At 42.3% G+C, this 27,166-nt stretch overlaps 1 non-coding gene across 1 annotated transcript; it reads left to right on the forward strand.

The window, feature by feature from the left end:
* Positions 1-23,301: 23,301 nt before the first annotated feature.
* Positions 23,302-23,431, forward strand: LOC114514950. The gene has a single exon (XR_003686167.1). It is a non-coding gene; the product is annotated as a small nucleolar RNA SNORA31 (small nucleolar RNA).
* Positions 23,432-27,166: the final 3,735 nt, after the last annotated feature.

The raw sequence follows: 27,166 nt of genomic DNA on the forward strand, positions 1-27,166 counted from the left end.
CTACTAATGCCAGTTCTGGGGCCACTTATTGAGAAATATGGGGCACAGGAACACCAAGGCCAGATGGTGCTTATTTGAGATATTTTAGGAAAGTCTGAGGCATGAGCCAAGATAGGACATTCATATGGAAAAACCACTCCACCCTGGCCAGGTAGCTCAGTTGCCTAGAGTGTCATCCCAACACATCAAGGTTTTGGGTTTGATCTCATCAGGGCACATGCAAGAGTCAATCAATGTATGCATAAATAAGTGGACCAACAAATCAATATTTCTCTTTCTCTAAAAGTCAATAAAATTATTTTTTTTTTAAAAAAGCCACTGCAAACAGCATGGGTGGGACCATATTTTGGGTGGAGAAGGGTCTCAGGTATTCACCAGGATAGGAAAACAGTGATAGCCAGGTTGATAAAGACTCAGCTATGGCACTGACTATCAGCTCTGTGAGGGAGGGCTCAGCAAAGGGACAATGGCCTCTGCCAGCACTTCTGTCTAGGAGAATGCTGCCCCCACAGCTCTCATCCTGATGCCAGACAATTCAGTTCCTCCCAGGTGTCCCTGGTGCCTTTCAAGCTGGTGCCCTACTGCCAAAACTCAAAGGGAGTGAGTCTTAGTATGTCTGTTCATTGGCCTTTTAAGAGGACTCCAAAAGCCCTCCCTCTCAATCAGCCAAAATCTCTGCTGGGTTTTACAGCCAGAAGCTATACGGACTTACCTTCTTGGCACTGGAACCCTGGGCTATGGGGCCTGCTATGTGACTGACTGGGACCCCTTGCTCCTCAGGGGAACCCCCAATACCAAGCTATCCCTCCCTATTTTTATTCACCACACATGGGTGTAGGACCAGCCTGTTCCATGTCTCCACCCCTCTTACCAGTCTCAATGTGGCTTCCTCTTTAAATCCCTAGTTTTACAACATTCATTCAGCTAGACTTCAGATGGTTCTGGATGATGGTTGCTCTGTAGTTTAATTGTAATGTTGATGTGGTTGTGCTGCCACTTACCTCTGCCACCATCTTGATGGGACAGATAGTATCATTTTTAAGAAAACATAGAGCACATTGAGATTATAGAAGTGACATTTGAATACCAGAGAACTGAGCAAATTAAAACAGATTTAGAAATTTGCCTGCCACGCAGACATAATTGATGACAAATAATTACCTTTACCCAACATAATTAAGTGAAATACGCTTCAACATGTTGGACTGTAATTGAAGATGTAACTTGTAAGATTTGATAACTAGAGAAAATCACAACACAAACTTGCTGTCAGAATACCAGAGTAACAGCATCTATTTTTTAATTACTGTCTCAGGGTTAGGTTTGGTTTGAGATCCATGAGACAATATTTTAAATACAGAAAACAGGTACATTTTCAACAAAACAAACAAGAAAATGACTTGAAGCCTTGCAGTGTGTTCAGGACAACTTAGTGTGGGTGACCCTCAGACTAAAGAATAAGTCAGAGCCCGAATCACCTCCTGTACAATAACAGCAAGTCAATCATAGCCTGTAAATACACTCCTTAGACAGTTTCTTTGTAATGCCATTCATTTCTGCACATACACTGTGACCTTTTGTGGGTTGGAAGTAGAAATTCTTCAATATCTGAATACACAAACACAATTCTGAAGACTTTAAATGAAAAACCACCTTCACACACTGAGAAACACTGAGCAACAACAAGCAGGCTGACGTAGGACATGTAGAAATGTGAGGGTTGGCTGGCAGAAGCCAAAAGCAGGTCAGGCCCTAGGCAACCAGGGCCAGCCAAGGCCAGCCCACCTCCTAGACAGGGAGGCAACAACAGTGAATTGCAGATCCACAAGGGGATCTCTGAAGAGCCTCCCTTGAGGAGGATCAGGACACCCTCATCTATGTGGAGCTCATGACAGTTTTGAAGAGGTGCCTGCCTCCCCTCCAGGTCACTGTGTGGCAACCTTCCTCTTGGAAAGATCCAGGGAGGGCACATATCCAGAGGCAAGGACCGAGACCTAGTTTCATGGAAAAGGACAAAGCCAGTGGCTGGAGCTGGATCAAGAGGAAACAGGGAGTTGAGGAAGGGTGAAGTACCCACCTCCTGCTTACCTGAGTGAAGGGGATATATTGGCAGCTGCTCCTGGGCCGCCAGCCCCAGACCTGCACACTTTACTTCTGCCTCCATGGCCTGGACTGAGACCTGTGTGACCTGCTGCCCCTCCACCCTGACCCCACTCCTCAACCCAAATGGGCCTGCTGTGCCTTCCACCATCGATGTACATAGTCATGTTTCAACCTTTTCTGCCTCTCAGCTAGGGCCATTTTATTTTATAGCTTTAAAAACTATATTAAAATCATACAGTGTTCCCAGAGCACAGAAGTTTTAAGAGATTTTGAGGAATGAGGGAGGCAGGAAGACAGAGGGGAGAGAGCAGCTGAAGAGGCAGGGCTCAGGGCTGCAAGCCCTGCCAACACCAGTCCAGTCAGAAGACTGTACCTCAATCTATTTAATGAATTAGGGCCCACGTAAGAGTTCTTTGAAGAAAGCACTTCCTTACTTTAAAAAGACAGAAAGTCCAAAAGTCACTGATCTAAAGAATGGATGCTTTTGTTACAGAAGTAGAGGCAATAAGAAATTTGCGATCAGTGAGGTAAGGAAAAAAACTAACTCCAGAGCTCTGCCTGCACTTCCCCATTGATTTAATTCCAGTCCCTCTGAGCCATCTGGTCCATTCTGTTTACTAGAACACCTTCCCCACACTTTACACCATCCAATAACACACATGCCTCACAAACTTAACTGTTGTATATTTCAGAAACCCCTAGGATGCTATCTCAGTGTGTGCATGGTTGCTAGATTTATGTGGTCTCTTTTAGCTTTCTATGCTTGTTAAAAACAAAAACTGCAGGTTGACAAACTAAGACCTTCTGATTATTATAACCTGTAGAAACTACCTCAGTTTCTCCTGGTCACTAACAGACCAAACTACACTGACTCCAATTTCCTATCAAGTCTCTTTATGGCTTTCTCTGTGGACCATGTGCCTGAACAACTCATTTCAATCCAACTGTGCCTCCTAATTCTGGCCTTGAATGAATCCCAGAATATGTTATAACCTTTGCCCATCATTCCATGGTCATGAGCTTGGTCTTCTCTTCTCCCCTTGAATGCTTCTTTTCTAATTCCCTTCCACACCATGACCATAAAGCAACTTTTCTAATATCTGCACCAGGTTCCATCCCCTACTGATGAGGCATGCCTAAGTGTCAGCAGTACCCCCCGCATCATCTATTTTGCTTTGTGCCAGCCTCATTTCTCAACTCAGCAGTCTTCACAAGTCCAAGAAAAAATGTATTCACACTGAAAACATTAGTTAGCAATACAGATTTTTCTGAAGAATTCACAGGAGTAATGGAGGAGAAAGATCAAATCCCACAGTGCAAAATAAACTACTTTAAAATTCTTCATTAAACAGTTCTATCTCCAATATTCAATCCTTCCCACCAAGCTGCCCCTGAGGGTAATTTTCCCCACCAGTTCCCTTCTCAAGACCTAACTTCGATGGTTCCTGTTTTCTCCTTCTGACTTCTTTCCCTCAACCTCAAATTCCTCCCCACTTTGTTATGTAGAGAAAGTCATTCTTGCTTCATCTCCAACTTCTACCTTCAGACATAATCTTCACAATATTTAGCAAACAAAGGGCTTCCTGGAGCCCAGAAAAAAAATCCCTCCCTGTCCTCTATAAACTGTGGGAATTACAAATTTCTGTTTTAAAAGTCAGCCTTTGGAATAGGATATGACTTTGAATTCCAATATGATATTTTTAGGGACATGATATGAATACTGAGGCATCTAAATCCTATGTAACAGTAAGTTACAATTAATGGATTTATACTATATTAATATATAAATGTTTTCTTATTGAAGACAAACTTATTAGAGCTATGTGCAAGGAATTCCTGACAAATTCCAGCTATAAAAGAATTGTTAAATGCACACCTAGATAGAATTTTAGAGACAATATATTACTGACTAACATCCCACTGTTATGTTTTTTTCTTCAAAGAACACTCAATGATTCCATTATTTAAATAAGAATGACATATCAGAACTATTTCATTGTCACAGTCAGAGCATTGGAAAAGCCCAAGATGTCACAGAATGACTGTGTTGCTTTACTTTCGGGTAAGTTGTCACTCAAATGGCCCAAACAGGCACCAGTTGCTCCTCTGAACATCCCAAGGATGAAATTCCATAGTCTCTTTCAGTGTCCCCAAGAGTCACTGCATTAGTTCTGCTGTGATTAGAGAAAATCGCCTGGAGCCTCTCTTAGAGAAAGCCTGGCTTCCAGAGTGCCCAGTGACATTGACAACCCATGTTCAGGTGCACAGACAGAAGCACCCCCAGGCTTTGAATGTGTTAGACATTGTGTTGGAGGAATGAGTAACTGGACAGGGCTATCACCACCAGAGACTGATATAGGGTAAAAATAAAATCATAATATGAAAAGATCCTCGATGTCACTAATCATCAGATAAATGCAAATTAAAACCACAAGAAGATATCATCTCACACCTATCAGAAGGGCTACCAGCAATAAATCAACAAGCAAGTACTGGTGAAGATCTGGAGAAGGAGGAGCCTTTTTCCACTGCTGGTGGGAATGCAGATTGGAGCAGTCACTGTGGAAGACAGTATGGAGTTACCTCAAACAATTCAAAATGGAACTTTTAATTTTGACCTTGTGACCCCGCGATTTCACTTCCAGGAGTTTATCCAAAGAAACTCAAAATGCTAATTCAAAAGAATATATGCACTCCAATGTTCATTGCAGTGTTATTTACAATAGCCGAGATTTGGAAGCAGCCCAAGTGTTCATCAGTAGATGAGTGGATAAAACAACTATGGGACATTTACACAAGGGAATACTACTTGACCATAAAAAAGAACAAAATTTTACCCTTTGTGACAGTACAGATGGATGTGGAGAACATTAAGCTAAGTAAAATAAGCCATTCAGAGAAAGACAAATACCTTATGATTTCACTCATAAGTGGCATCTAATGAACAAACTGAACCAATAAACAAAATAAAGACAGACTCATAGTTTAAGAGTAGGCTGGCAGCTATGGGGTTGATGGATGGAGGGATTAAGCAAAAAAGAGTAAGAACTCATGGACATGGACAATAGTGAGGTGACTGTAGAGGGTGGGGGAGCAGAGGCAAGGGTGTGGGTGAAGGTGAAAGAAGGTGTAGGGGGATAAATGATAATGGAAAAATACATTTAAAAAATCATAAGCATCAAATGCTAATGACAACTTAATTACTTTCTCTAAAGAGAATCAATTAAGACCATAAGAAAACAAGCAATATAGTAATTCAGCAAGAACTTTAATGTGTCAGATGCTAAAACATCTAGTAGGCATGCTCAACCTCTGCCCATTGCCCTCTTAAGTAAAACTTAAAATATGTGCCCAAGCCCTTCATACGGCATCAGGGACTCATTTACAAATGATTATAAATAAACAGTTTCCTTTCCTGAAAGGTTGAACTTCAGGCACTACTTATAGAACATCCACATGACATATACATAAGGTGGCTAGAATTATAAGAATTCTTAACAGCTTAAATGTCACACAGGACAATACACTGGCAAGTTAAATTACAAATAATGAAAGCCAGAATTGGACTGACTTCATACTGTGGAACATTATGGTCAGTGTATTTGGCCAATGTCAGTCTTCAAATGCAAGGTCAGAAGTGCATCCTCTTGAAGTTCAGAAGATGGATCTGCATGTGGCCTTGATTATTGGCTCAAACAGGGCCCAGACATAGGTTTATATACCTGTATTTAAAGCTTTATCATGAAATGCAGGTTTTTTATCAGAGAGAACTGATTGTGGAGCTCAAGCCATTATGTAAAAAAGATCTACGTTCTGATGTGGGTACTCATCAGACTTCCTGAAGTAGTATCTGAGTCCCAGGGACAGGGGCTGGGAGCAGAAAAAGCAAAGTGCAGTGTGACCCCAAAATCTCTATTGGCCTGGGAACCCTGGGAGTATTCTTCTGGAACTGTCCTGACAAGTGTAGAAACCAGGTATGTGGGCCGGCATCGGACTCAGTCATGGGTTGGGGGTGACTTTAGGAACTACCCAGGGTGGGAACCGAGGCCACAGCAGCACAAGTGGGGGGGGCTCCTTCAGCTTCACAGGCAGGGGGGCCCAGGTTCTGGGAGCAGTGGGACAAACATGGGAAACACTGTCCCCGCCACCAGGGCAGCTAAAGGACACGCTCAGGCATGCGAGTCCAACCCCTCCTGAGAAGAACTAGAGCTCAGACTGCCTGCTGGTCCTCAGCACTGGTCCTTCATGCTTTGGCTACTGTCAGTGTTGGTGTGGGATCCTGACATGTTGTGCAGAAGGGGGAAAAAATACCATAACACCTCAGAAAAAAGAATGAAGAAAAGGCAGGGAGGAGTAAAGGAAGGAGAGGAGAAGATACAGTGAGGCTGAGTGAGCACTGCCATCAACAAAAGTAAGCTTGAGGCTTGTGAGAAGAAATGGGAAGTCAAAATTGCACAGGACTCCCAGCCTCCTCAGTTCAAAAATGCTTTTAAAACATAGTAATTAAATCTCTATGTTCTGTCCTCATGGTATTTCTTCTCTTTCTCAGAGCCAGACAGACTGCCTCCCACCTCCCCCGCTTATGCCTTCTGGAACGCACCAGGGAAAATACACATTTTCCTCTCTAGTGGTCCCCCTTACCCACAGTGGATGTGTTCCAGGACCCCCAGAGGATGCCTGAAACCATGGATAGTACTGAACCATTTATATACTGTTCTTTCCTACACATATACACCTCTTCACTTACAGGAAGCACTTTACAGCCTCTCTTTGGCACATCCAAATCACCAGCATCACTACTCTTGTGGTCTGAGCCATTATTGACTAAAATAAGGGGGACTTGAACACAGGCACTGCGATACCATCACAGCTGACCTCACAACTGAGAAGGCTGCCTGCCAAGCTTTTGAATGCCCCACCTACTTCCGTGAAGGCTGGAGTCACTTTAATTGGTTCTAAACACCCCCCAAAAATGTAATTAGTTCTGTGCTATTTCTTTATGTGTACTGTATCTAATTCTACAGGATTTAAAGTCCAAAAATATCTACAATGAAACAAGATAGTAGATAGGAACTGAGTTTACAAAAACATAATGGTAAAAAGATAAAAATAAAGCAATAGCCCTGGCTGGTGTGGCTCAGTGGCTTGAGCGCCAGCCTCCAAACCAAATGGTCACTGGCTGCATTCCCGCTCAGGGCACATGCCTGAGTCATGGGCCAGGTTCCCAGAGGCGGGTGTGTGAGATGCAACTGATAGAGATGTTTCTCTCCCTCTCTCTCTCCTTCCCTTCTCCTCTCTCTAAGAATAAATAAATAAAATTTAAAAAATAAAGCTATAGATGAAATTATAGCATAAAACTCATACCAAAAAAATATGTACACTTGCTTGAAGTGGCCTGAATAATTGGCTCTAAGCTTTCTAGCAGCGAATGTAAAATGGGAATCATAAGCAAAATTGATATAATTCTTAGTATCTGAAATCTAAGAGAAAAATCTCCTACAGATAGACCTTTATAAAGAGGTTTCTTTTAACTTAGTATCCTATATTTTCACCAATATTCTTATAGTAAACACAAGAGTATTCATAAGATAATTTTTAATATTCCTTCAAGGTGTATGTATGGCATGTTATATAAACTGCTGTTCAGTAAGGTAATGTCAATGTAGAAGAACAAAGACAACGCGGTTTAGGTTTGATGCAGAAAAAAATTAGCAAATCTAGAAAATGAGCTGCATAGCTCTCAAGCACACCTCCGTGAAGACTGCTTCAGGATGCCCAGGGATCAGAGGAACAAATGCTTCTTGACAAGTACTTAGAAGTGCAAGGATTCTGTGTTGCCATTTAAAGGCCGACACAGATGCTTCTAGAGTCAGCTGAACGAGGTGCAAGGTTAACAGGTTCTCATATGAGCAGAGACACCAGGATGGTTGCACGCAGAAGAGAAGGCACCACTGATGCACGGAGGGGAGCTGGGAGTACAGCGAACGCAAGTTCCTCCAACACACAGAAAAAGGAGCAGTTGAGTCCCAGAGCTTTGTACTTGAACATGGATATGAGGGGGAAAATGGTGACAGAAAAACAAACAAACAAATAAACATGGAGACAACCATCTTTGTATGAAAAATGACCAAAACCTCGGCCTCCCCTCTCCCTCAACCCCCAAAAAATGCTCCTTGGAGCACCTATTGAGCATCCATATTTAGGTTGTGTTATAACTTACTGGACACCCCCAAGATAATTGATTTAATTGGCCCTAAATCAATGGATTGACTGGATTTATCTGCTTTTCAGAGCTGTTAACTGTCTGCCAATTATAGGTTGGGGGGTCTATTAAAAATTGTGTTTTGCCTGGCTGGTGTAGCTCAGTGGATTGAGCGCGGGCTGGGAACCAAAGTGTCCCAGGTTCGATTCCCAGCCAGGGTACATGCCTGGGTTGCAGGCCATAACCCCCAGCAACCGCACATTGATGTTTCTCTCTCTCTCTCTCTATCTCCCTCCCTTCCCTCTCTAAAAATAAATAAATAAAATCTTTAAAAAAAATTAAGTGTGTTTTGTTTCTGAAGTCCTTCTTTCTGGACATACTTGCTAAGGAAGGCCAGTTATCAGTTAAGTTCACTCCTTCTTCATAGAACTAAAACATAGGATCTGCTTGTAATAAAATGCTTCTATTAATTTTCAGGGGCTCAGAATGGGAGTTTTATTGATCCCTTTTCAATTTAGATATGTTCAACTGAAAAGTAAGCACTTTGCTTCTACCCAAAGTTTAAAAATCTATAGGCCCCTCTCAAACCATATACAAAATCCATAGTTTTATTAAAGGAGCATAGTAACCATCCAAATATAAAATTTTCACAGTAAGTAAAATAATAGATCCCATTGGAAGGTGCTGATCAGATAATGTGTTTTGACTCCGAGTTTAAGAAAACAAGAGAACAGACTAGTTCCACAGGTTCAAGGGGCTGTTTATTTATTTATTTACTTACTTATTTATTTATAACACATTCGGCTGACAGGAATATCCCTTCCTCAGCAAAGAGCTCAAGGCGATGCCGATCTGTGATTAGACCACCCCCTCCTCAATCTCATCAAGTCAGTGGTTCCAAGTCAGATACTTGAGGACCCCTATGTGAGGTTTAACCTTGAATCTAAGAACCCACTAGACTGTCTGGGGATAATTTTTGTCAGCTGTTCAGTATTTGGCCCATTTCTCCCACTGTCCATCTTTACCAATGCAAAACAAGAGAAATTTCTATTTATTTTAAAGGTCTTAATACAACACCCTGGGAAGATATATAATAGAAAAGACAGGAATTAGGCACCTAATTGTGTTTCCTATGTATGAACAGTTTCATTCTGGTATCAGTCCTGGAGCCAGATTTCTATTCAACTCCCACAGCCCTACCATTACCTCAGGATCATTTATTATAGGACTATTAAAGCCAGATATTTTGGATGATGAAACTGTTTCCATAATAAATGATTTCAACATCATGTTTGGTTTATGGCTTAGGAGAGGAAATCATATAATTTAGTTCCATTCCTGAATGTCCAAGCATTGTAGATATAATATTACTCTTGCCAGCCAGAGACATTAAGGAGAGAGAAATGCAGGCCCTTTTCCAGGCTCTCAAATTGGGAAAATATTTCTAAAAAAAAATCAAGAACAAAGCCACCAAAATGGTCCAAAAACATTGGAGACATGGTGATAAAATAGAAAACAGTGTTATTCCTTAGAAAAACTGGATCACAGAACTGTAAACATCAAGTAATACTTCAATATGGCTACTATAAAGTGTGTCTTACAGGTGAAGTAATAATACAAGCTGGAAATATGAATGAAATCTGGACATGGAATCAACACTTGATTTTTTTGTAAAGTCATTTTAGATAAAGACATTTGAAAATTATAACTTCGAACTCATCCTGCAGTTAAGAATTCCTGACAGTAAGAGAGAGGCCAACGCCAACCATTTCTGCCAGAGTTCAGATTGATGTTTAAAGCCCAAGACTCTAATACTCCTTCTCTGATACATCCCATGTTGAAGAAATAAATGTCGAGAGAGTAGAAGACCTTTCAACTAGACAGAACACTGTGTTAGAATGAGAATTAAGGGAATTTGATTCTGACATGACCCCATCAAATCCCAAACCTCATTTTGCTGATAGAGATCAGAGGAAAAAGCAAAGAGGTTGAATCTACACTTGTGTGCCAGTAAAAATTCCATTGCAAGTTTTACAGAGAGAGCAACTGACATTTGGGAATGTGTAGGGAACGTGGCTGAAATACCAAATAGAAGTCTGCAAGATTCAACTTACACTTCTTGCAGGTATGTCAGCAACCAAAAAAAGAAGAGTGAAAACTCACTGTTAGGAAATCCTTTGTTCCTGGGAGCTGCATATCCCAGCCTGAGCTGTCACATTTGTTTAGTGGGAATATACAACAAAATACCTCGAGCAGGCAAGGTCCTGACAGCTCACTGTTTTCGTGAAGACCTTAGTCTTCTGGGTGATCATGCAAAGGACAGTCCCCAAACAGGAGTCACATGAAGTACAAAAGGATCATGAACTTTATGAATCACTTTGTACATTAAATTATATTCCTTTTAATGGGCTCTTAGGTCTTGTTTTTTGAATGTTTGAAGAATATTCTAAAAACTTTCCATTTTGCAAAACTGGTAACTCAAGAGGAACAGAAAATTCACTTACACACAGGTTGCTCCTGTGGTCTTACCAGGTCCTGAAATCCATTTGGAAGTAGAATAAATAATTTTACAGGTGAAACCTATTAGGATCTCCGGTAGTCAGCATGATTCCTAAGTGATTAGCCAAAAGAAAGAAATAGGTGCCAAGGTTTATTGTGGAAATCTTCCATTTAACATCCAGCAAAGACTTCATTGCATATTTATTATTCATTAGGCGCTGGAGAGTGCCTGCCCTCAGAAGCCTAAGAGCGAGTTTGGAGATGAATAATAACCACATTCAGTGGCATCTACAGGCAGTGTCGCCTGCCTTGTGTAATCAGCCCGATCCTGTCTCTTGTGAACAAAGGTTAGAGAACAAATGCAGTTAAATAGGGATGTCCTAGAAACTACAACCAGAAATAGACTCATCATAGTTTCCATAAATAAAACTGAGGACACTGAGAGCAAGATGCTGAATCTGGAGTTTCCCAGGAAAAGGGCAAAAATACATACTTTGGTCCTGTGCACAACCCAGTTACCACCCACTATCACACCAGATCCACGGATTATGGTAAGGGCTTCGATCCTCTCTGTTCAATGTATCTTGTGTCCAATGGACACTTGAAATGTGGCTATTGAGCAAATTGAGGTGGCATTTAAGTGTAAAATATATTTCAAAGACAATATGAAAGAAAAACATAAGTCATCTCATTCATAATTTCCTTACATTGAGTTGTGTGTTGAAATAATATTTTGGATATATTAGAAATAAATCATTCAATAGCAAGAGGTGGGAGAAAGTGAAGGGGGGATAAATGGTGATGGAAGGAGACTTGACTTGGGGTGGTGAACTCACAATACAGACGATATATTGTGAATGTGTACACATGAAACCTATATAATTTTATTAATCCATGTCACCCCAATAATCAATTAAAAATAATAAAAATATAAAATATATCATTCAAATAAATTTTACTTGTTTCTTCTTATTTTTCATGTGGCTACCAACAATTTACTAGTTATACATATGGTTCATTATATTTTTTTCGAACCTGAGGAAACTGAGTTCAAATCCACATATTAGTTGTGTGACTTCGAGCAAGTTACTTAACCTTCCTGACCACTCGCCACCTACAACTTTTGGTTTTAACTGGTGGGGAAACCTCAAAGGGTTGTTTTTAGGATGAAGTTTACCAAGGTAACTCATGCAACATAAGTCTTCAATAAATTTCAGCCAATATTTTCAAAACAATGTGAGCTATGCAGTGACCATACTTTTTTCACTTCATTACTGGCCATCGCTTAAAACAATCACATGACCTACATCAACCCAAAAGCTTTGCACAGGGAAGGGGAATTTTCCATTTCCATTTGGGTCATTGTTTCCAACCTTCCCTATTTTGTCAGAACCTGCCCAGTCTTCAAAACCTAGCTCAAATACATGTCTGTAACAACTTCCCTGACTTCCCTATCCAATTAATTACTCTCAACAATGTCCATCTGACACTTATTTAACAAGTTTTTATTGAGCACCTACTATGTGCCATCTCTGGTTTTGCCTGACCAGATAGAGCAGTGACATTTCTGCCCCAATGGTGCATGCATTCTTGTGGAAAAGACAGACAATAAACACATGCATAGCAATAATGCCTGCTAAGAGAAGTTTAGGAAAAAATAAAGTGGTTAAAGGAATAGAAAAGGACAAGATCAGGGAACACTATTTTAGAAAGTGTGATCCAGGACAGCCTTTCTGGAAAGCTGGCACTTGAGCAAAAGCATAGGATGTCCCATCTGACACACTTGATTTAAGGACAAACATCAAGGAAGGAGATTCTTGTGCCCTGACACTCTCATTTTGAGAGTTATGTCCTGGGACACTGGCTGGGAACGCCCTAGAAAGCAACCGAGCAATTGTCTGTACTCGTCCCACTCAGCAATCTTCTAGGTAATAACAGAGGAAGCTATGAAAATATCTCTTCTTCAAAAAAACCTGGTTTGTGGCTTAAGATGACATTTTCCTGACTTTACCAAAAGTAAAGAACTAGCTAGAGCTTTTGGGGTCCCTTGTCCTGGCCACATGCTTATGTCAGTATATTTTTAAGTGTTAGAAATGATAGATGAGTTTTTACAATTTAGCTAGTTCCATCATTGCCTGAAAGTTACAATTATGCCTGAAAAATAGCTTTTGGTGAGAAGGACTTGGATTTCCCTTCATTCATGATAACATGGATGTGTTAGAAATCATGAACGCTAGAGCTGGGCACAGGGCATCTGAGCATCCCTTCGCCACCCGCCCATGTGCCAAAGTCTGGGTCAGTCTGTAACACTGTGAATTCAGTAGGTTCATTACACTGCCCTTTTAATATGCTTTATGTTTCTGACCAGAAAAAGATACAGAGTATAAGTATTTCACCAAAAATGATGGAGTATATAGTATTTGATTTAATATTTAACTTAAACTGAATATATAGTCTATATCATACGTAAAATATACTAAAGAATATATAGCCCTGGCTGGCGTAGCTCAGTGGATTGAGCACGGGCTGCAAACCAGAGTGTCGCAGGTTCGATTCCCAGTCAGGGTACATGCCTGGGTTGCGGGCCATGACCCCCAGCAACCGCACATTGATGTTTCTCTCTCTCTCTCTATCTCCCTCCCTTCCCTCTCTAAAAATAAATAAATAAAATATTTTTAAAAGAATATATAATATTTGATTTAATATGATATTTAAGTTTGTTCTACATTTCATTTCCCATCATAATTATTAAATCCAATAAGAAGGCCAAGGAGAAGGCGAAGAAGAAAAGATAAAGCTGCAGATATCTCAGATGGTAAAGGGGTGGGACATAATTTCCTTCAAACCCGAGTAGGAAGAAGAATGGAGTGTGTACTGTAGTTGGAAGGTTTGCAGAATTCAGAAGTGTCCATTTTTACCAATTTCTTACTGTACATGAGTCCAGCCTCATTTGTAACCTTCCACGGTGGAATAATACTGGTGGCCTCCGTTTGTTTTCTTTCCATTAGCCGCAGCTGTTTTCTACTGTTATTTCTCTCAGGACTGTTAAATATTCAACTAACTAACACACTGATTTATTTTGTCTTGATGTTCTGGGGCAATGTTCCTAAGGGTACAAATTTGTATGTCAAAGAAATACATGGATATTTTTGAAAATGAATCACACTAGATTTCCTTGTTTTCAGAGTCTCCTGAAGTCAGATAATAGGGATTCTGGGGACTGTACACTCTTGGCCAAAAAAAAAATGTTATAGCCAACAATGACCTACATCAACTATTCAACTTTTGAGACCATTTGCCTCAGCTAACTTTTCACAGAACACCACCAATGAGATGAATGTGCACATGCTCGTGTTTCAGCCAGTAAGAAAGGCTGAAAAGGCATGACCCTGAAAGTGCATTGACCGATGTTCTCTGCTATCAGATTACAAGAGGGGGATGCTGAATTGCTCATGAAAAACTTTTGATTTTAGCTGAGACTAAGTTGCTAAACCAGCCAGTCCTCAGCATTCAAAAACTCTGCTCTGTACAACAAATCTAAACTCATAATGGTCCTAATTAAGGACCAGTAAGTTAAACTGAGTATTTAGAGGCCAATTTTTTAAAAAATAAAGAACATTAGGCCTGGCTGGCGTAGTTCAGTGGATTGAGTGCGGGCTGTGAACCAAAGTGTCACAGGTTCGATTCCCAGTCAGGGCACATGCCTAGGTTGCAGGCCACAGCCCCCAGCAACTGCACATTGATGTTTCTCTCTCTCTTTCTCCCTCCCTTCCCTCTCTAAAAATAATAAATAAAATCTTTAACAAAAAATAAATAAAGAACATTAATTCAGAGTGATGCTGCCAACAGGATTTTAACCACTGTGTGGGTCTCCCTGCCACAACTTTGCCCCAGTAAATGGGCCAGATCCCTACAGTCCATTCCAGAACCTCACTGGGAGCACTGGCATGAAGGAAGAGTAAATCTGAACTACATAGTAATTTGTAAGTAGCACTTCCTTAATTGCCATCAAAAAAAATTTTTTAAGCACTATTGGCTAACCAGGCATAGTCTAGAAAAAGGCACTGATCACTTTTAATGTCTTGCATATGCAGAAGAACATGCTCCAGGAGTCAGGCGGCCTGAATTCTCATCACATTTCTGTTGTTTATCCTGTGTGAGTTTGTACAAGTCAGCTGACCTTCTCATTCCTCTACCTCCTCACCTTAAACACAAGGGGCATATGCTAATGATCTCTACGTCCTTTCCAGCTCCAAAGTTCCAAGTTTACATCTCTAAAGCATTTGAAGTAACGCACTGTCTCAATATAAATGAATCTTGCAAAACTGATACCAACATAATTTTAGGTGACTTGTATAAGTAGGTTAAACAGCCCCACGTTAGGAGCTCTCAATCATGTTCTCCCTATTAACGTTCTCATAAATAGCACGGAAGTCAGTTGCAACCCAGTTTTGTCTGCAATGTCATAAAATCTAAATTAGCTGAATTTAAGTTGGTGAGGTGTGAGCGTGTGTTAGACTAAAGCCTAATGTCAATTAATTGTGCACGTTCTGTCCTGGGTCATTGTCTCTTTCTCTACACTTTCTCCATCTGCCTGGGACATTGTAAATGACCCACAGCTTCCACAGGCCTTCACAGCTCCTGGAAGTCCAACTCCCGATTTTCTCCCCCAAGCTCCAAACTTAAATGTATTCACCGTAGTCACCACTGAGAAATCACTCACTGAGTGCTTCTTCTCGACAAAAGCCCTGCCGGGTGGATGGGGTGATCTCCATTGTACAGAAGAGGACATTGAGTCTCCTATCAGAAAGGTCATGTAGCCAATCAGAGTCACATGGCTGATCATTTTCAGAGCCATCCAGGTCTTGCTGGCTTAGAAATCCAAGCCCTTTGACTATTCCACAAGAGTGAACAACACAGACAAAAATGCTGGATAGTAAATCATGATCACGGTTCTGGATGAAAGTTTTCTTCTCAGCACAGAGACTGGAAGGGTGGGAGGAAAAGCACTGGTGCTGTGAGGACAAGGCCTGGAATCCAAGGTCGAGAGCAGGGGCCAGAGAAGTTGAAAAACCGCATCTGGGCCAGGGTGGGAATAGCTTTGTGGGCCAGGACAGAGAACGCAGGCTTCTGTGAGACCATGTGGGCTGTGGAGGGGTTTGAAGGGGGAGGAGGAAATGATGTCTATCATCAGTTTCATATTTTAGGGGGAACATTATGGAAATAAATTTACAAATAGTTTAGAAGAAAATGATGAAAGTTCAGAAGTAGGAAGATCATTGAGGAAACCACTGGAATAGCCCAGGAGAAGAGACTCAGGCCTGAACTAGGACAGTTACAGAAGGAAGAAGAAAAAAGGATTTGGAACTTGGCACACAAGTAAATTAGAGAAGTGGGTGAGGATGAGGTTATGTCAACCCCAGAGCCACTCTGATTTGTCTTTGCCTTGCTACCTAGTAGAGTATGTCCCCACGGCACACATGTGGCAAAGCCTGCCACGTCAGTGAAGAAAGTCACTGCTCTGGATTGTACCAGACCCAAAACAAGCAAGAACAGAATGTCTAGATCACATTGAGTTACTTACCTCTGTGTCTGTCTTCTATTTTTAAGAAGAGAGTCCACAGCACACGATTGCTTATCACTGAATGTCCGTGTCTTCAGACTAGGTAGGAGTAGGAAGAAATGGAGCTGTGCCTTGAAGAACACAGAAAACGTGTAACTGAAAACACTCTTGGAGTGTTCTACTGCATATGGAAGTCCATGACTTCATAAAAGAGAGCCTCATCCCTGAGAAAATGACGAAATGGCCTAGGTTAGTGTGAGCTCGGGTCTATCTAACTCCAGAGCCAACCTCGGCTTCCCTCCCCATTTCCACCTTCCTGTGTCAAACAAACATAGCTCAAACTCAATGTTTCTAAATTCCTCACCACCTGAGTTAAACCAACCTCTGCCTGTCACCTGGACCCTTACAGTCTCCTCCTAACCCATTTCAGAAACCCACCTGGCCCTGCCCCCTCTGCACAGCAACCCGAAAACCCAAGTTGGATCATCTCACTCTTCTGTTCAAACTGCCCAGTGGCTCCATAATCAGAGTCCTCCTGATGGCAGTAGGACTCTGCATGTCCCGACAGCTCATGGTCACTGACCTCCTCTCCTTCTAGGGCCTTCATCTCACCTGGCTCCAGCCTCACTGGCCTCCTCCCCATGCCTCAGATCCCCCAAATGCTCTAACTCATTTGCACCGTTTTTCCTCTGTGCAGAGGCTCAGTCCCTCATCTCCCTCAGGTTTTATTCAAGTGCCTCCTCCGCAGTGAGTCATACCTTGAATCACCTTATTGAAAATGGCAACCCCCTCCCTACCCTGCCTCATACACAGATGCCCTCCCCAACACACTTACACTGCTTTATGCTGGAAAGCATTATTACACTCTCTTACATACTATTGTGGGTTGAAGCATGTTCCCAAAACAGATGTTAAAAATCTTAATCCCCAGTACCTGTGAACGTAATTCTTTGGGAAAAGGGTCTTTGCACATAGCCCAGTTCAGATGAGGTCATTAGGGTGGGCCTTCATTCAATATGGCTGGTGTCCGAATTAAAAGGGGAAACTCGGACACAGAGACACGCACAGGAAGAATGCCATGTGGAGATGAAGGCAGAAATCAGAACAATGCTTCTGGTATTTGCTAACAAGGCCCTCCAGAGGAACCGACCCTGCTGACACCTTGATCTTGGACTTCTGGCCTTCAGAACTGAGAGACAATACATTTCTGTTGTCTAAACCACCCAGTTTGTGGTACTTTGTTATAGCAGCCCTAGCAAGCTGTTATGAATACTATATAATCAGCCTGTTTTTTGTGTTTATTATCTGCTTTCTCCCCCAAAGGTAAGCTCCTCAGGGGCAGGGATTTGTTTATCTTTGCTATTCCATCTCCAATAGCTAATGAATGAATCAACAGTTAGGCCCCAATCCATACTGTTAGTCTTTTCTCTCACTTCTCTTTAAGATAAAACCTTTCAACTTCCACCCCAAATACCACAGACCTTCATACCTTCTTAACTTTGCCTATGTTGCTTGCTCTGCCCTGGATGCCTATCTGCCCCCTCTCTGCCTGTTAACATCTCTTTATCAGTGAAGACACATCCTTGCCATCCCTTCGGTGACGAATCCCCTCTGCACCCTGCTTCTGTTTTATTATTCATGTGGTTGTGCATCTCTCCCTGTAAACTGTGACCCCTTTGAGTTTTGGAATCATGTCCTATTAATCTTCCCATCCCCAGAACCTGGCGCAGTGTCTGGCACTCAGGAGGTGCTCGGTAAATGTTTGCTAGATTGAATTAAATCTGTATCCTGCAGCTTTTGCTCTTGCTGCCCTTCCTTACACTGCTAGCCACAGCAGGATACAAGAGGATTAGAAAGGACTTCCCAGAGCAGAACTCAGATTAGAGCGTTGGAGCCTCTCTGCAGACTCTTTGTCTTCATGCAATCTCGTGAGAGTTTCTTAAATTGGAGCAGCCGGTGATGTTGTACCCAAACCACTCAGCTAAGCCCTAGGAGACATTTGCCAGAATCCGCAGTAACACAAACAGCTCAATCAAAGAAGACGTGTGAATCCTCCCTTTGATAAACTAGAGCAAGTGTTCTATGGGGAAAAAAGTACAATCCTCTGAGACCACACTTCCCAGGTTGCCTGGACAAGAATACACTGGCTTTGATTCCAGGTAGTGGTCGCATCTCTGTTTTCCTTTCTGCCCCTTGTTTTGTTCAATGATGGGTGTTGTAAAAGCCACGCACCTCCACCCACCTTTGTAGAAAGGATGAATCGGAGCCAGCTCCAGAAACGAAGGGGGCGCTGTGCGTGGCCAACAGTCACTTAGCAGATCTGAATACTCACATGGATGGGATCTGAAATGGTAAAATAGACTCAGCCTTCCAGAAATTCTAACTGAATGGCACCAAAGCATCAAACTTACATTCTAAGGAATCGCTATGAATTGCCAGGAGGCTCTTTGGCCATCTCTGTTCTCTAAAGGCATTAATTCCTTCGTCCTGTGGTCATTACAGCAGAGCGAGCCTTACAAAATACAGGAAATGCCAAATAACATTATTTATAACCTCATTCCTTATAGGTACCATCCTGATTAGGTTAGCTTAAAATTCTTAAGAATAGCTGATTTCATAACTCTAATTACTATGCGTGTTTGACAGTAACCCATTTTCAAATACACCATTAATCGTATTTATGTGGGTTATTCAGTCACAAACCCAAACTAAAAACCTATGCAATGCCAGGCACACTGGTCTTCCCAAGTGTGTCAAAAAAGGGGGCCCTATTTGTTTTACATTATGGCACAAAGTTGATTAAACAATAACTTACTAAGTACCTATATTATTTTCAGCAAAAATAATAAACTCTGTGATCATAACTAAAGAATCACTCTCAAATTTTAACAACTTGATTCACCCCTACTTAGTTGCTTTGAATTTTTTATGGACAATGTTTTGATAATTCTTTATACATTGGCCCCATACAACACTTAGAGCTATTACTATTACCAGCAATGGATAGGACTCATCCAGTGAGACTGGCAATTCTTAACATTTTGGTGATCACACTCACCTTTCAGATCAAAGAAAGCCAGGTGCCTCTCTCCAGAAATAAATCACATGCTTCACACACAATCGGATGTGTGATTTTAGAAGGTGTAAGAAGTTAATAGACCCTCTAAAGCAAGCATCAGTAAACTTGCTCTAGGTAAAGGCCAGATAGTAAATATTTTAGGCTTTGCAGGTCAAGGGGCAAAATCAGAAATATTATACAGATACTTATATAACAAGAGAGAGAACAAATGCCTACAACTTTTAATTGACAAAATTCAAAATATAATCGAGTACAATTTCTGTAATACAGGTCTGTTCACAAGAAGAATGGAATTTCCCAGGGGGAGAGGAGAACAATATTTCACTCAATAGTAGTTCAAAGTCAGTATTCCCTATCATAAAATTGACTGAAAAATGTCATCTGTAAAAACCCAGGCAGTGGGCTGCATTTGACCATCAGGCGGTCATGTGCCAATTCCTGCTTTAAGATGCACCCAGAGAAAGAGGCAGTAGACTCTTTTGGGAAGGACACGCTGCACCGTGGACCAGTCAGGCCAGGGCCAGAAAAATTAGGGGTGTTGTAAAGGCCACCTGTCTTCACCCAGCTTTGTAGAAAGGACGAATGGGAGCCAGCTTCAGAAACAGAGAGTTGGGTGTGGCCAACACTCATTTAGCAGATCTGCATCCTCACGTGGATGGGATGTAAAAAACATGCCCTCCATGGAACTTGACTCTGGCAGCAGGAGACGAGCTCCCACACCCGGAGCCAGACAGAATTCCTGGTGCAGTGCTCCCTCCCGTGGCTGGGATGGCTGGCCACTGAATTCGGCCGAATTCCTACTGCCCCCAGCTGCACAAGAACGCAGTATACTAAATTCTATTAACCTACATTCTGTGACCTCAATAAAACTTTCTCGACAATCAGCAAGAATGACAATGCATGTGAGAAGAAAGTTCTTTGCCTGGTGTTTGAAAATTGAAGGGTAAAAAAAAAAATCACATCCATGGAGAAGGTTTTTTAATGAATAAAATTATTTTCTTAATCTGCAGTTATCTTTTAATCAATACTCACTTCCAGAAATTCAAAAAAAATCATCTTGCAAATGTAAAAGAGCTTAGAATAAATCGTAATAAATTAACGAAGAGGCAGTGTTCAACAAAAATAATTATGCAGAAATTTGAGCCTTGTCCTCACATAGTTAATCTTTTCCTACAGAAAACACCCATAGAAACAGTCAATCACAAGAGAAATGTAATTCTCTATAATGTGTTCAGGTCTATAATGTCTGAAAAGCTTAGGCCACTAAGAAGAGCCATAAATGCATTTCATTGTTGGTTAGAACCCATCATTTCAATAATGGTATAAATAAATAAACGCCGTTCCCTGGACTGGCTGGCATGGCCTCATAATTTGAGGCAAACTTGATGCAAGTTCTCCACCTAGTGGATATTTTGAAAAACATGTAATGAAATAAAAATGGCATGTGCAGGTATGAGGTACAGCGACTCCAAGAGAAAAGACGTAACATTCTGTATGTTAATCAGTGACACATCAGATGTTCATTTTTCTCATTTTCTATTTTTCCTCTTGCTTTCGAATCTCTTCCTGTCTTGGGCCAGATATGTATTTGCACATAGGACAGTAAATGGGGAGTCTTCTCAGTAAAGACCCTCCGAGGGAGTGAGGGAGACAGCATTGGGTGCCCGCCCCAGGGGTGGGAGGGGGGGATGGGTGGGCAGTTGAACAGTGACACAAGTGCCACCCAGTGCGCTGTGGTCCACCTGCCCTGAGTGGCCGGCAGGAAGGGTAGTGACATACAGGGCTCAGCACTGGCCTTGGTTAGACACTGGCAGTACAGGAACCTTGGTGACTGGGAGTCCCACTGATGGGCTCACACACTGGCACCATTCCTGCCCCCGTGGCTACTCCATACATAGACCATGTTGCCCAGACTGGGTGGTCACCGAAGAGATTGGTTGGCTTCAGGTGAGTGAGCCCTTCCATACATGTTTGTTGAGTGCCCCATGCATCGTGGATGCTGTCTGGGAAGCTCTCACGGAAGAAACAAGCCCTTTGCACTTGGTGCCCATCCACCTGCTTCTTGCCCAGACCTGCTTCTCCCTGATGGTCCACCTTTCCCTGGCAGCCCTCTGACTATTTCTGCCACTGCTCGTGAACCCACGTGCCTCAGCCATTCTCCTTAATCGCTAATTGGATGATTAGATGCACCACCCAACTCACTAACCCTTAGCTTTCCCCTCACCTCTGTCTTTCAGCAGTCCAGACTGAGCTTGTACCCCGTTCCAAGCTGACCTGCCCACAAATTACACTTGGCCTTTCTTCTCCCCCTCAGGTGGTCATAAGGGACCCCTGTCCCCACCGAACAGCTGTGGGTCTGAGCTAGGGGAGGGGCCAGTACATCTGTGATGGATGAAATGGGGGTCTGAAACCATGAACTGCTTCTAGTACCATCACCCCAGTGTGAGCTAATGAAATGAGAAAGACAATGAGAATAGGAAGACCAGAAGAGTAATAAGAAATGACTAAAAGGGAGAAACAGCTACACTGAAGGATGCATCTGGGGAAGTAGAACAAACACGTTCTTTAGTCACCTTCCACACCTCACGCTGTCTGACTTCCCACTTGCCTCTTCTCAGATGCCTTCCGTTCCGCATTTCCTGGACCTCTAAGCATTGGAGCTGTGGATCACTGTGGATCACTGTGGGTGCTGACCCAGAGCCCAGCCCTGGACCACTTCTCTTTCCATCCCACACTTGAGCTTTCATTCAGTCTCCTGGCTGAGGATCTTCTCTAGGCTCCACGTCCAGACTTAAATCTCCAGCCCTGACATCCCCTGTCTGCCGGTCTGGTAGATCCCACTGCCTGTTCGCCTGAGTCTGGATGGCTAGGAGCCCCCTCCACATCTGGAGCTCCACAGCTTAGCTGTTCACAACTAAGCTTCTGCCACTCCAATCTTCCTCAAGTCAGCAAACATCAACTTCATTTTTCCCAGTGGCCCAGGCCAAAAGCTTGGAGTCATCCTTGACTCCTTTTTTTCCTCTAACCTCCATCTGAGGCAAATCCCATCTGTGATATCAAACCATATTCAGAATCCAATCACTTCTCACCACTTCTGCAGCGACCACTGTGGGTCAAGCAACCATCACCCCCACCTCACTGCCATGTTCATACAGAACTTGTCTCTGCCTACACCCCTTCCATCGGTTACCCCTGGGCTGTCAATTCCTTGAGCAGCGCAGGCAAGGCCTTCATGCTTGCCCTGCCCACTGGAGGGCGCTGCCCCACGAGTCTGATCGCTCCCTCCATTGCCTCTTTTAGGTATTAATTCAAAAGTTCCATTCTAGAAAGGTCTTCCCTACGAGAAAAACACAATTGAATGGTGGCTCCAAAAAAAGACATATTGCCTCCATCTCTGGAATCTGTGAGTATGCCCTTGTTTGGAATAGGGTCCTTGCAGATATAACTAAATCATGGGTCTTGAGATGAGGTCATTTGGGTTTCCTGGTGGGCCCTCAATCCAGTAACAAGCGTCTGTGTAAGAGACAGAAGAGAAGACACAGACACCCAAAAGTGGGGAAGGCCGTGGGGAAGGCCATGGGGAAATATATCACTACTCAGTATCAAATTTATTTATCATAGTTATTTTTTATTGACTCTACCCAACTGATCTATAATCTACAAGAAGGCAGAGATGTTTTATATCAGTTTTGTTCACTGCTGTATCCCAGAACAGTGCCTCGTTTCAGTGCCTAGTTTGTGTCCAATAAATACCTGTTGACTAGAAAAACAAATAGATGAATAAATGAATGAGTGATGGGCCTCCTAATGTTCTGCCTGTGTGAATAGCAGAATGATGAGGAAAAACAGGGAATATTGCATCCACCGATAGATCTCAAACAATCTAACGTTGTTCTTTTGCTTTGCACTAGGATGCGAAAGAAAAAAATCCCTGCACTTTCTGTCTGTCTTTGTGGCAGCCCAGGTTGAACAGGGGACTACATCTGCGGCCTGGAAAAAGAAAAAAGGAAAAGAAAAACAGGGAGTAAAGGAAAGAAATCATTAGAATTGAGATGGGGTAGCTAGATAAGTTTAATTTAGGGCTTGGTCCACTCTGATGTGACATAACTATAAGTAGAAAGTTATCCTTTCTTGTTCATTTAGGATTTACTTACCCAGCCAGCTCTAAAAGGATTTTGGAAAACTTACACTATTGCTTTAATAAGATAATTACTAAGACATAATAGGACAAAAACATTGTGACATTGAAGATGTAGAAGTGATGTTTGGGTGAAGTGTGTTGAAAATGCATGGATTAATGATTACATTTCAAATATAACACCTTCAGAATCCTGTCATAGCAGCAGCCTCTCTGGCACCAGAGGTTTTATTATATGAAACTAAAATTGATGTATTGGTTGACTGAGGAACTGACTTCACCTCCAGTATTTTCCCTTTTCTACATACTGAGGCAATGCCAGCGACCAGGAAAGCAGCCTAGACTCAGATTGTGTAAAGAATAAGGGGAAAGCGACAGCTCTAGGCGACTTCAGAGATCCAGGGCAGAAGCCGAAATCGCTGAGCTCCCACCTGCACTGGCCTGGGAGCGCATGGCCTCCCCGAAGGGCTGACCGCTGCCTGAGCCTCACGGAGGAGGCTGACTGACAGGCAGGGCACCCCTAGAAGACATGCCCGGTGTGGGGACCGGGTGCTGCACACTGCCGGACCGCCCTGCTTCCCTCGTTCCTTCCCTTCCCTGTTTAATGGGGGGCACTTCCCACTGGTGATTTTTCCCAAAATAATTCTTTGCCCTGCTCTTCTTGTTTGTTGGAAGGGAGGGAGGGCGGGAGGGAGGAAAAGGAAGGAAGGAAGGAATATTTCATAGATATTAAAACTGGAATAGCTCTCACTTCACTTCCCGACATACCCACTTGAAATTCTTATAACACCTTTCAAATGATAAAACATAGGTGAGAAAGGTACATATCAAAGTCAGTTTTCTTTGTTTTGCTAGATTGGAAGTGCCTCAGCGATATCCTTGCGGAGGTCCTAGGGCCGAGTGGTTACACATTTTGTCAGGCCCTGGCCAGTTGTGGCTCAGTCGATCGGCACGTCGTCCGGGAAACCCATTGATGTTTCTCTCCCTCTCTCTCCCCTTCCCTTCCCGTCTCTCTAAAATTAAAATTAAAATAACTCAGCACTGGTCTTGGCCAGTAACACTCTGCCAGTACCCTTCCGCAGATGCCCGCCGCCGTGCAGCCACCCGGGGTGCTCAGACAACCTCATCCTGGCGGCCCGCAGGAGACAGGCCAGGCACCCCCCTCACTCAGCGTCGCCAGTGTTTTTGGAAACATCAAAGTTGAAAAGTCCTCATAAAACCTGAAAAAATATCAGCTTCATCGATGAAATCTGTATTTGGGATTGATTTTTTAATCGACACTGAGTGATAAAATGAGGCATATTTTCTCATAATATCTGATATTTACTTTATCTCAGTACCCTGACACATATAATGAAGCATTTTTCTTTTTATTTCTTTCTCTTTTTTTGCTTCTGAGAACATTTTAATTCCAAAATTAAAACAAATTGAAAAACTTGAGCTATTCTAAAATGTTGTATTTTTTGTCACCAGTGTGAGATTGCACTTTCGTATGTCACATGGCTTTAGGCTACGTCCTTGTTATTCACATCACCTTTATGACAAAGACGTTTTGATTGTGGAAGGGCCTACTGTGGAAGAGAGATGACTTTGACTTTCAACATCACGAAACATTTGGGCTAAAAGTAGTCAGTGTAGACAGCTTCCATGCCTGTACCCCATTGAAAAGACAGGAAGAGCTACTTGGTAATACAATTAGCCACAGACTAGATGAGAAATAAGATCCTCTTAGGGCTGGATTGTAAGGATAATTTTTCTACTAAAAGCAAATAGATATACATGTAGATACAGATATATAGATATAGAGCTATACAGAGATATATAACTGTATATATGGAAAATAATACAATAATTAATAAATAATAATACAAGAATAAACTCTGTGTTTTCTATACTCATAATTGTAAACCTACTTTTGTCCCATCCTGTATATGAGGTCTGTCCAGAAAAAGTCCAAGCATTGTTAATATATGAGAATGGTTTGCGTGACATCGATGTAACCTGGCAGCCAAAGAGAGTGGACTGGAATGCACGTGTCTGAACAGTGATGGCTTATGGTACTAGTCAGTGGGGGTGGTAGACGCCCCTGAGTGAGCATGTGTGCTGTGTGGCCATCACAGTCAAAATGACTGAGCAAGAAGAGCAATGAATCTGCATCAAAATTTGTGTTAAGCTTGAACATTCCTAAGTGGAAACTATTCGGATGATTCAGACAGTTTTGGGGGATGATGCAATGAGTGCAGCACCAATAAAAAGTGTGGCACAAACACTTCAAAGATGGTCGAGAATCTGTTGAAAGTGATCCACATTCTGGAAGGCCTGCAACAAGCAGACCACCTGAGAATGTTGGCCATATATTAGCTGCAATCAACAAAGATCAGCAACTGACAGTGTGAGAACTAGTAGCTGATCTGGGGACTCCCAAAACTACTGTGTCCGAGATTTTGATGCAGGAGATTCTGGAAAATACAACAAGGCAGCTGATGGTGATTCCAACAGAGGATTTTGCAGAGTGATTTGAACAGTGGAAGAGATGCTGGGAGAACTGTGTGAGGTCCCAGGGTGTCTGCTTTGAAGGAGACTAAGGTGTAATTATCCTATGTACAATGTTTCTTATGTCTTCCTCAATAAATGTCTATTTTTCATTTGACATGGCTGGACACTTTCCAGGCAGAGAGGGTCTACTAGCTATCTCTTTTTGTGAATATATACACAAATATTTAATATATACTTATATATATGTTTATATATTATATATAAATATATGTATCTGACTTCAGAGACCATATTTTAAAAATAAATTGTAATTTTACTATTATATATCTCCCCCATATACACAGGTCTGAATTCTGAGAATTTTTTCTAGTAGAAATTGTGCTTCCAACCCACTGGAAAGCAAGACTGTGTGTGGCTAAGCCAACACCTCTTTGCTGAGCAGGGGCTCCATGCAAGCATTGAGACAGACATATTCAAAACTCCCCAGTGCTAGTGTCCGGGCGCCCACCTTGGGATGGGTCTGGAGCTGTGGACCTTGAGCTTCTCCCTTCAGGGCATTTGCTGAATTACACTAATTCACACAACAGCGTTAATGGGTGACAATTAATGTATTCTCTCTGCAGGGAATTTGTACTGTTTACAATTAGTGGGCCTCTAATTGGCAGGAAAACAGGACTCTGCCAGCTATCTGGTCCACCTAGAGGTGATCTCGTAGGCCAGGACACCCCTGGTCCCAGCTGGAGGTTTTCCTCCCTGACTTCAACACATGGTCCGACAAGAGGATCAGCCCTGGCCACCCCGAGAGCCACAGATCACAATCTGATTGGAGAACAGGCCAGCCACAAAGTGTCTGCACTTCATTCTGGTTAAGTTGTGGATTTAGAGCATGGAATTAGCCTGATCCCGAATCCATTTCCAGGTGCCCACCACTTCCTAAATCTTAAATCTGTGCCACCATACAAGTGTTTAATTTCTGTAAACCCTCGTTTCTTCATTTGTAAATGGAGACCACATTGTCAAGGGTTTTGTTAGAATTCAGAGTGATGATGTTAAGATCTCAGCACAGAGTCCAGAACACAGAAAGTG

Source organism: Phyllostomus discolor, chromosome 7 (assembly GCF_004126475.2).
Source record: "Phyllostomus discolor isolate MPI-MPIP mPhyDis1 chromosome 7, mPhyDis1.pri.v3, whole genome shotgun sequence".
In the NCBI taxonomy this organism is placed as follows: domain Eukaryota; kingdom Metazoa; phylum Chordata; class Mammalia; order Chiroptera; family Phyllostomidae; genus Phyllostomus; species Phyllostomus discolor.